Below are 11,267 nucleotides of genomic sequence, written 5' to 3'. Positions count from 1 at the left end.
GAAAAAAAGAACATCACTGAAGATTTTAGAAAATTAAAAAAACATGAAAAAATATTATGAACATTTTAAAACAATCTACCAATATAATACGTTCATATAATTTTAATATAATTTAATATAATTTTCATATAATTTAATATAATTTTTCATATAATTTTTAATATTTTTCATCTTCCTGATGAAAATATGAATAGTTCCATAACATTTCGTAAAGACAACATTAAATAAATTGAATATGTAAGAACAAAACTCCCTTGAGGAAAGTACAGACCCAACTGGCTTCACTGGTGAAATCTACCAAATGCTGAATAAAGAGAGAATACCAATCTTACACAAACTACCAGCATGCTGGAAAAGAGAAATTCTTCCTAAATCTTTTTATGAAGCCAGCATAACCTTGATACCAAAATCTGAAAAACCCATTGAAAAAAAGGAAATTTGAGGGCCAATGTCAGTTGTAAATGTTGGTGTAAAATGCTTAACAAAATACTAGAAAAACAAATCAAGTCATACATAGAGAATACTATGTCATTACCAGCTTGAGTTTGTTTCTAAAATGCAATGTTAACATTCAAAAATTAATAAATGTAATTCCCCATGTTGTTAGAATAAAGAGAAAATCATATGACTCTATTACAGATGCAGAAGGAGCATTTGAAAAACTTTGATATGCTTCAGGTTAAGCATCCGACTCTTGATTTCAGCTCAGGTTTAAAAAAAACATTGTAATTAATAAATAGTGATATATTCATACAATGGAATATTATAGAGTAATAAAAACAAATATTGACTGAGAGAAGCCAAACACAAAACAATCCACAATAAACTATTCCATTAATATCCAGCAAAGTTTTCATTTGGTTTTGGAAATCATGACTGAGCTTACCACTGAGGAGACATGGGAGGTAGTTTGAGAAGAGAAATGAGGTTTCTGGATGCTGATAATGTTCTATTTCTCGAGCCAGTGAGAAACCACAGGAATGTGTTCACTGTGTGAAAATTCATCGAGCCCTAATTGCTGATTTGTATACTTTCCTGCTGATGTTTTACTCTGACAAAACAGTTAACATACAATTGGCAGCCACCACAGTAATCACTATTTTAGGCAAGAGTCATGAGTGGATGCTAAACTGAGTGTGGTGACACCATGATGAGGAATAGGATATTTGTCATCTCCAGGTGTCTCCTCACAAGATATTTTTTTATATAAAGCCAAAGATCTGATTTATTCACCAAGTTTGACTATTTAATTTTTTTAATTTTTTTAAGTTTATTTATTTAGTTTGAGAGAGACAGAGAGTGCAAGTGGGGAAGGGGTAGAGAGAGATGGAGAGAGAGAATCCCAAGCAGGCTCTGTGCTGGCAGCACAGAGCCCGATGCAGGACTTGAGCGCACGAAATTGTGGGATCATAACCTGAGTTGGAACCAGGAATCAGACACTTAACCAACAGAGCCACATCCTCCCAAGATATTATTAATTGCAAAGGGAAAAACAATAATTTCTCAGTGGATAAAATTGATAGATACCACCTTACCGAGTGATCAAAGTTAACTTGAGTTAGTCTGAAAGGGCCACCATAACAAAGTGCCACAGACTGACTTAAACACCAGAAATGAATTTTCTCACAGTTCTGGAGGCTGGAAGTCCAAGATCAAGGTATCAACAGGGTTCATTTGTTGTGGGGGCCATGAAGGAAGAATCTGTTCTTCCAGGCCTCTCTCCTGAGCTTGTAGATGGTGGTTGTCTCCCTGTATGCTCACATCATCTTCCGTCTGTAAGTGTCTGTGTTCAAATTTCTCTTCTTATAAAGATACCAGGTCATAATGAATAGGGACCACCCCAATGACCTCATTTTAATTTAATTACCTCTGTAAAGATCCTATCTCCAAATACAGTCACATTCTGAGACACTGGGAGTTATGACTTTAACGTATGATGTGGAAGGACGCAATTCAGCCCATAACAACATATAGCAATAATGAGACAATTGGACAGCATCTGCGTCGTGATATAATAAATTGAAATGAACACCGCATCACGTTTAGGACATTCTTGCCCAAAATCCATAACCTGAATCTCATCATGACAATGAAGTCAGAAATCAGAAAAACCCAAATTGGGACACTTCTAAAAAATCAGAAAAACCCTTGGGGTGCCTGGGTGGCTTAGTTGGGTAAGCATCCAACTTCAACTCAGGTCATGATCTCACGGTTCTTGAGTTCGAGTCCTGCCTCAGTGAGATAGAGCCCTGCGTGGAGTGAGCACGAGCCCCACTTTCAGTTCCTCGCTGACAGTGCAGAGTTTGCATGGGATTCTCTCCCTCTGTCTCTCTGCCCCTTGTGGGATTCTTTCCTTCTCCCTCTGTCTCTGCCCCTCATTCACTCACACTCTTTCTCTCTCAAAAAAAGAAGAAAGAAAGAAAGAAAGAAAGAAAGAAAGAAAGAAAGAAAGAAAGAAAGAAAGAACCCATTAAAAAAAATCAGAAAACCCCAATTTGGAGTATTTCTACAAAATAACCAAACCGTACTCAAAAGACTCAAGGTTATAAAAGACAAAGACCAAAGAATTGTTCTAGCTTAAAGGAACACAAACAAATACACAACCAAACACAGCATACAATGCCTGATTGGCTCCTAGGCCAGATAAAGGGAATAATTGGCAAAATTTGAATGAAGTCCATCAGTTAGATAATAGAATAATGTTAATTCCCTAATTTTACTAATTATGGTGTGGTTTCAGAGGAAAATGCCCTTACTTTAGGAAATACACGCTGATGTATTTGGACATAAATCTGAGGAATCTTGAAGAGTTTATAGAAATTTCTTGGATCATTTTTGCAACTTTTTTGTAAGCCTAGAATTATTTCGAACTTTAAAAATTAACAGAAAAAAGGAAAACAAAAAAGAAGGCAATTGGAAAAAAATACATAATTAACATATATGAAAGCCGCTAATACTCATCAAAGTACCTGAGGAAACAAAAGCTGTTCCATTTACTCATTCATGCATTTTTTATCTTTTTGTTTGTTTGTTTGTTTGTTTCATTCATACATTTTTAAATGAATAGGAATGAGTGAAGGGATAAATTAAAACCAAAGGCAAATATGCATGAACTTGTACCATCTGGCAATCAGATTAACCTTCAGGGTAGTCCCTTAAAACAGGGGGTGGAATCTGGGGTTCCTCAACTGATGCCATAGCTTGCGCTCAAATTCTGGTTAAAAGCAAAATTTAAATAGTGTAAATCCTTATTAAAATGTTGTTGGTGCCACATAGATATAACTTCTATTAAACAAAGTCCCAGTATTAAAGAGGAACTTTCTATGACATCTTTTTTTGTTTCTCCTCTGAAAACATACTTACTGTCACATAAGCCTCAAAATAGAGCAACTGACAGAAATTTCCTCTTTCTTTTTTAAAATTTTTTAATGTTTATTCATTTTTTGAGAGAGAGAGAGAGAGAGAGAGAGGAGAGAGAGAGATAGAACAGGCTCCTGGCTCTGAGCTGCCAGCACAGAGCCTGATGCGGGGCTCAAACTCAAAACCCATGAGATTATGACCTGAGCCGAAGTTGGATGCTTAACTGACTGAGCCACCCAAGTGCCCCCAAAATTTCCCCTTTCAAGATGATGATTTTGTCATTACGCAGATCAAAGTTGAAACTCTGGTTCAACCAGGATTTGACTCCATAATATTCCATTAAGTTCACTCATCATTTATTCATCCAGCAATTTTTGAGTGCCAATGTGTACCAGGCACAGTGCTACAAGCCACATGAATAGAAAGATAAATAAGGCATAGTATTTGTCTTTGAGAACCTCACCTTAAGATGCTAAAAATAAATGTTTTCCCTTCTTTTTGAAAATTATTATTAAAATATAAATTCTAGGGCACTTGGTTGGCTCACTTGGTGGAGCACATGTTCCTTGATCTCGGGATCATGAGTTCAAGCCCCACGTTGGATGGAGAGATTACTTAAATCTTGAGTGTTTGTTCCCTATAGCTGTCTGTGGTAAGAAATTACCACAAACTGAGTGGCACAAAACACCACAAATTAAATCTCTCATAGATCTGGAGTCTAGAAATCCAAAATCAAGATATCAGCAGGACCGTGTCCTCTGAGAATCCGGATAGAACCCTTCTCTGCCTCGCTCTAGTTTCTGAGCATTCAATTCCTTGGCTGGTGGTTGCATCACTGCAGCTCTGTCTCTGTCCTCCCTGTCTCTGTAGTCCCTGTGTGTCTCTGTCTTCACTTGGTGTTTTCCTCTTCTCTAAAGGACACCAGTCACACTGGATTAGAGTCCACTCTAATGACACCATCTTAACTCAATCACTTCTTTAAAGACTCCATGTCCAAATAAGATCACATTCACAGATACCAGGGGTTCAGATTTCAAAGAAGCTTTTTGGGTGACGCAATTGAACCTATAACACACACATTTCAGTAAGTCAATTTGATCATCTTTCTTGGAAATTTAAATCTTTAAGGAGAAGGGCAACACTGGTATGTTTTAGGTTTGTTTTCCATGACATAAATCAGACTTTTCATGATTTGAAGGGCATCTTTCTGGGCCTGTGGAGAAAGTTTAAGTGTATCACTGAGAGGGACTGTTCGAAAGGCATGCCAGGTAGAGGGTCTCAAGGGTGCTCAGATCTGTTGCTAAGTACTAATATCTATGCTTTGAGCCTAAAAGGGGGCATGTTGGAAAGAGACAAGGGAAGAATGGGGATTGTATAATGGCTAGGGTCCCCACCACCAGCCATGCTATCCATCGTTACCTCATCACCTGCTATACACATGGGATTTCTGTACAAAGATTCCCTGTGCAAAATAAAACACTTCTCCAACTGACAATATTTAAAAACCAATGGTTTATATGGCTGGCACATTTTTCAACACCACTAAGTTTCATTCCTGCTGGTGGTGGCTTTTTTCCCTCTGTCTTAATAAAATTAAGTTAGTCAGTTTATTTTCTACTTTAAATTATATTTTCCATTCCATTGCTTCTGCTCCTGTACTAATAAAATACTATTGTCCTAAGTTTCTACTGATGGTAAAAATGTTTGAATAGTGGAAGACTAGAACATTTTGCCTGGAATTTTCTAAAAAAATTCTAAAATACTTTTCTTTTAAAAATCAGTAATTCCCTTTTAATAATTCAAACTCCAGTATTGATTAAAATCTTATTACTACTGATATATGAAATTTGGGGAATTCATTTCCTCTGTCATTCTGAATGTTTTCTCAATGAACTCTGGCCTTTTAAGATAATGTCCTGTTTCACAGAAGAAAAACTGTATTCATTAATAGTTATTTTTTCTACATTTTGCTCACCATGCCTCTGTATAAGCCTTTTTTCTTTTCTTGCTTTTTAAATATTCTCCCTACTTTATTCTTTTACTGTTTTATTATATCATGCTTAAGTTTTATTATTTATTTATTTATTTATTTATTTATTTATTTATTTGAAACAGAGCATGAGCAGAGAAGAAGGAAAGAAGAGAGAGAGAACCCCAAGCAGGCTCCACACTCAGCACAGAGCCGACTCAGGGCTCTATTCCAGGACCCTGGGATCACGACCTGAGCCAAAATCAAGAGTCGGATGTTCAACCAACTGAGCCACCCAGGCGCCCTAATTTCTTTTTTGTTCTTAACTTTCTTCGACCCTAATGCCATAGCCCCACATTTTTAAATGTCATATACTTAAGTGATTCTGTTTGGACATTTTTCTTCATTGTTCTTACATCACTTTTAGTAAAAACTAAAAAGTATATTTTGTCTTATTAAATGAACATGACTTTTACTATAAAAAAATCACAAAATACAAATAAACAAAGATTTAAAGAAAAATAAAAAACCAAGCTACCTCTTTGGGCAGCATTTTCACACTTTGATGTAGAGATTGACCATTGTGGGTAGGCCTGGCAAGGGGGAAAGAGATCCACCAGGGAAATCCACAACAGGAATTGGTCCTAAGGTGCCTGGTGAAGGGAGACACAGCTCTCCCCAGGGCATGGACAGAAAGGTTTGGGTGCCCCAAGCTGGCACTCCTTGAGTCGCCACAACTGCTGAAGCCCAGACTTGCCCTTGGGAACCTCAGGAAGACACCAGGGAGTCACATCTACACCCAAATGTCCTCCACCTTGTAGAGGCTCTGCTCACCACATCTGATGTGTAGAATGTGCTGGAATGCAGGAACCTCCATGTAGCTGCTGTGAGTGTCACCAGTGCACAGACCATGTCACCTTTAGGGGGTGCTTTAGCTGCAGAGAGCTGCCAGCACCCTTTCGCAGCAGTGATCCACTTCAGGGATGTGAGGTCCCCCGCTCTCGCCCCAGGATGGGACTGCCTTGGGGCGGGGGTAACTCATTCTGAACTATCTCCCAGGCGTCAGAGCCCTGCTGGCCTCCCAGCCACTCCTGCAGATCCCACAGCCTTCTTCACACTGGTTTCCACAGAAGTCCACTTGCTGAGGATCCCCACCCTGCCACATTGTCCCACTGGGCTCTAGAAACAACACCAAATTCTCCTTCCTCTGCCGACCATCAGGCCTGCTGCTCCAAGCCCCTCCAATGTTTAAAAAAAAAAAAAAATCTTTGTATATTCAGTGAAGAGAGAAAAAAATAGTAACAGGTTTTATTTGGCCTTTCTTTGATTACTACGAAAGTGTGGCTTTGTTTAACTGCTTCCTGGGCATTTGCTCTTACACTTCGTTACTGATATATAAATGATTTTTTTCCAGTTGTCCATTTCCTACAATAGTGATCATCTTTCCTCTACTGATAGGTATCTTCCCAAATGTATCCTTGGTCTTCAAACTAGATTTATAATACTTTTTTTTTTCAAATAAGCTTCATGCCCAGCAAGGAGCCCAGTATGGGGCTTGAACTCATGATCCTGAGATCAGGACCTGAGCTGAGACCAAGAGTCAGACGCTAAAATTACTGAGCCACCCAAGTGTCCCTATTATATTTTTAAATATGCTGACATTTTCACTTGTATGTAGTCAGATCTCTCCAACTTCTCCTTTGTGATTTGTGTTTTTAATATCACATACCCAAAGTCCTTCATTACCCTACTGTTATAGAAATATTTGCTGAAGGAAAAGATTATTTAGAAACTGCCTCAAAGAGTATGAAATTGTCTATATAAATTGGGAAAGTTCTGTTGTGGTGTTCTTGTTGTGTTGGTATTTTAAAAATTTATTATTTTGTCAAGGAAGAAAATAAAAGCTAACCACTATGACATCCAGGAAATTCTGTGCCCTCTGTCTTGTAGACTCTGGAGTCAAAGTCATTTCCACAGGACAGGTGAATGTCTCAGTCAGGTTTCTCCAGGACCCTCTCAGCCTTCACTGCCTTTTAACATGGGATCGGAACAAGCTACATAATTTTAGGGTCCAATGCAAAAAGAAAATGTGGAGTTCCTTTCTCAAAAATTATAAAAAATTCAAGAGGGCAACAACAGAGCATTAAGCCAAGCTCCTTCTAAGCACAGGATCCTCTGTGACTGTACAAGTCTAAAGTCCATGAAGCTACCTGCCCAGAACATAGACAGACCAATCCTTCCAGGTCAATTCCTTTGAACAGGTAGACCAGTTAAGCCAGTCAAAAAATGTTTCATGAGGTTTTTGCTTGGTGAGTTTCTAAAAAGGATGTGACTGAATTCTTTTTGACCGAATTAGTTGAATGCAATGGTACCATGGGGGGAAAGTGAGGTGATTATCAGGTTGCAAGTTCTACAAGCAATTTGGGGGTAATATCTGAAGTGAAAACCTGAAATGTGGAATCTTTGAAGATCCCAAAGACAATTCCAAAATTCACCAATAACTGCCAATAATGATCATCCTCCAGGCCCTGGGCTGAGGGCATTAACAGGAAGGTTTGTTGACCACCCCACTCAGCAGGCACTGTACAGACCCATTTCACAGATGAGGAACTTGAGGCTTCAGGAGAAACAGAATAAATTCCCCATTTAACTTGGCCCATCAGCAGTGAACAGGGGTTAAAATTCATATCTGAATCCAGAACCTCCCTCTTGGCTTCCATGTTGTTCTGGAACCATGATCACAGGGCCTACCTTCCACAAACACAAGTGAAACTCTGGATTTGGGAGGACCATGGAGATTTCCAACTGGTGGTATCAGATTTCACACACTCTAAAATGGGCCTCTTGCTTGTGAAAGACCAGGAGGTCCTGAACAGTCCTGGACTTGCATGTCAAGGTTTCAGGGCTGAGGAAGGTGAAGCCACTGTGTTTTCTGCTAAAGACAAGGATTTTTTTCCCTCCTTCTCTGTATAAAGAGCAGGTTGTTTTCCTAGTTCTTAGCTGAATGCCAAGCCGCAATAAAAAATAAAAAAAGGAAATTTAAATTCTTGCATAGAACATTAAGGATCCAGCAGATGAACCTCAAAAACACAAGTGTTCAGGCTCCGTGTGCACTACCAGCATTCCAGGTAACCTACTTAAGCCTTGCCTTCACCCAACAGTGTTTCAAAGCTGGCATTTACAGGCTTTTGCATGTGAATTGCCCTCTGCTTTTTGACCCTGCTGGAAACAAAGTTAAAATGACATGTTCATAACACTGTGTGTTTCTGCTGTTCCTCCACAGCAGCCTCCAGATCCAGAGCAAAGTCCAAGAATTGAACTGTCTACAAGATTGAAGCCAAAATCATGGGGACATTTAGGACTTTCTCAGTTTCCCAGTTAACTATTTACACATAGATATCGAAATAAAACATCATACCTTTTCCTACTTCCCACGTCCCCTCCAGGATTCAGACAACTGGACAGAAGTTTAAAAAAAATTTATTCACTTTTCTCATCCATGTTGGATTTGATAACAATCCAGAAGTGTCTCCTGATTCCATATCTAACGTTTGTTTGAAACTATTATCAATGTCTTAATGAGGAACTGGAAGTAGGAATGCTGAAATGACTTCCAAGCCATTAAAGAAAACATTGTAAATATTGTAAAAACATATTTTGCTGTGATTTTTTAAAAATTGATAACCCTGAGAAACTTGACGATATATTTCTCCCATCTGAGTATTCATGGCCCTTTGCAATGTGACTTTGATGTTCTCCCACAAGGAAGTGGAAACTATTTTATTATCTCTGGAGTCTGGGTTGGCCTTGTGACTTGCTTTGACCAACAGAAGTCTGTGGAAATGACATTATCCAACTTTTAAGACTATACCTGAAGAGATCCTGCAGCTTCTATTCTGGCCTTCTTGGACTGCTGCCCTGGGACTGCCAGGTAAAGAAGATGGTCTAGCTGACTGGATGAGAAGAGGCCATTTGAAGCAGACCCAAGGAGGGCCAACAGTCAGCACCAACTGCCAGCCATATGAGTGAGGCCACCTTGGACTTTTCAGCCTAGCCAACTTTCAGCCAAATAAAGCTGCATTAAGTAAGTCCAGGGGGAATCAGCTGAGGAACCATCCAGCCAACCCACAGAAACAGGAGAAATAATAGAGCATTGTTATTTTAAGCCATTATGTTTTGGAGCCATTGTTTTAAGCCATTTGGTTTGTTACACAGCAGTGGCTACTTGATACATCTGCGGTAATGTTGCAAATGTCATGTAAAGATGATAGTTCTGCATTGCCTTGGAACCAATCCCAAAGTTAGGGACTTTCCAAATGTAACATATCAGTATCAGAAACAGGTAAGACCTGAAGGGCAGAGACCCTCCACTTGGAGTGAGGGAGAGAAGTAGATGAAACCACTGAGGTGCTTATCAGAATCTCTTGGTTTTGCAGGGATTAAGTATAGACTCTGAGGCCAAAGTGTATGGAGTCAAGTACTAGACCTGCCAATATTAATTGAATAACCTCAGACAAGTCATGTTACCTCTCTGTTCCTTAATTTCTTCATCTACCAATGGGGATAGAAATGGTATCTCCCCCAAAGTCTGTGAGTAATGAATTAGAAAATATCCATAAACTATTTTGAAACATACATGGCACCTAGTAAAGGCATAATATTAGCCTTTATTATTTGGGGTGGACAGAGCCTATGCACTTTATAAGAGCAAATTTAATAATTTAAGATAATAGCCAATGTTCATGCACCCTGCTCTCCTGCACCCTGGCTCTAAAAACTGTAGACTCTACACTAGGTATCACTGATATGGTGTCAGATAGATAGATATAGACAGATATGGATATAGTATATAGTTTTGTTTATTTATTATTTTTGAGAGATACAGAGACAGTGTGAGTGGGAGAAGGGCAGAGAGAGAGGGAGAAAGAATCCCAAGCTGGCCACTGCCAGCACAGAGACTGACGCAGGGCTCAAACTCACGAACTGTGAGATCATGATCTGAGCCGAAACCAAGAGCCAGACACTTAACCAATTGAGCCACCCAGGCACCCCCATGTGGTATCTTTCTATCTCTGCTAGAAAAGGTTGGGACGTTGGGTGCCTGCGTGGCTTAGTAAATTGAGCATCTGACTCTTGATTTCAACCCAGGTCATGATTCCAGGGTCATGGGATTGAGCCCCACGTCAGCTCCATGCTGAGCTGAGCTGAGCTCAGCATGGAACTTGCTTAAGATTCTTTCTCTGTCTTCCTCTGCCCCTCTCCCCAACTTGTGTGTTCTCTCCCTCTCGAAAGAAAGAAAAAGAAAGAGAAGAAAGAAAAAAGAAAGAAAGAAAGAAAGAAAGAAAGAAAGAAAGAAAGAAAAAAGCTTCCGGCAAACAAGAGATTCCACTTTTCCATCTATAGGGCGGGGGAGGGGGAGGGGGAAGGAAGGGAAGAGTGAGATAGAGAATGTCTCTTTCATGATTAGAAATTTTTCTCCTATATTACTTTCTTTAAAGCCATAATACTTATTTTGAAACAATGTTTTACACATAGGAGGGTATGCAAATTTTATTTTTATCCAAAGAATCCTGAGTTTAAAGGCTCTACATTGATCAAAACAGATGAAAGTCAACTAGACCATTTATTATTTTCACGTGTATCAAACTCTCAAAAGAATCTCTTACTGAACCAATGGTTACCACTCTTGCAGCAATTGATAACATCACAGCTGAAAGTGAAGCTTGCAAGAAAATAATTTCTATGCTAATTTGTTTTCATTTAACTAAATGGAATGAAATGCTTGCAGCCAAAATTTCTTAATAATAATCCTCTGAGGTTATGTTATCACGGCAATTAAAAATAACAACGTTGGCTACATTCTTGACTGGACTGTAGATCTTTTACTGATTCTGAGCAAACTTAGATACAAATGTTATTTTACATTCTTGACAGAATC

The sequence above is a fragment of the Acinonyx jubatus genome, chromosome A3 (genome assembly GCF_027475565.1).
Source record: "Acinonyx jubatus isolate Ajub_Pintada_27869175 chromosome A3, VMU_Ajub_asm_v1.0, whole genome shotgun sequence".
NCBI lineage: Eukaryota > Metazoa > Chordata > Mammalia > Carnivora > Felidae > Acinonyx > Acinonyx jubatus.
Note: the sequence above shows the minus strand (reverse complement) of the source record.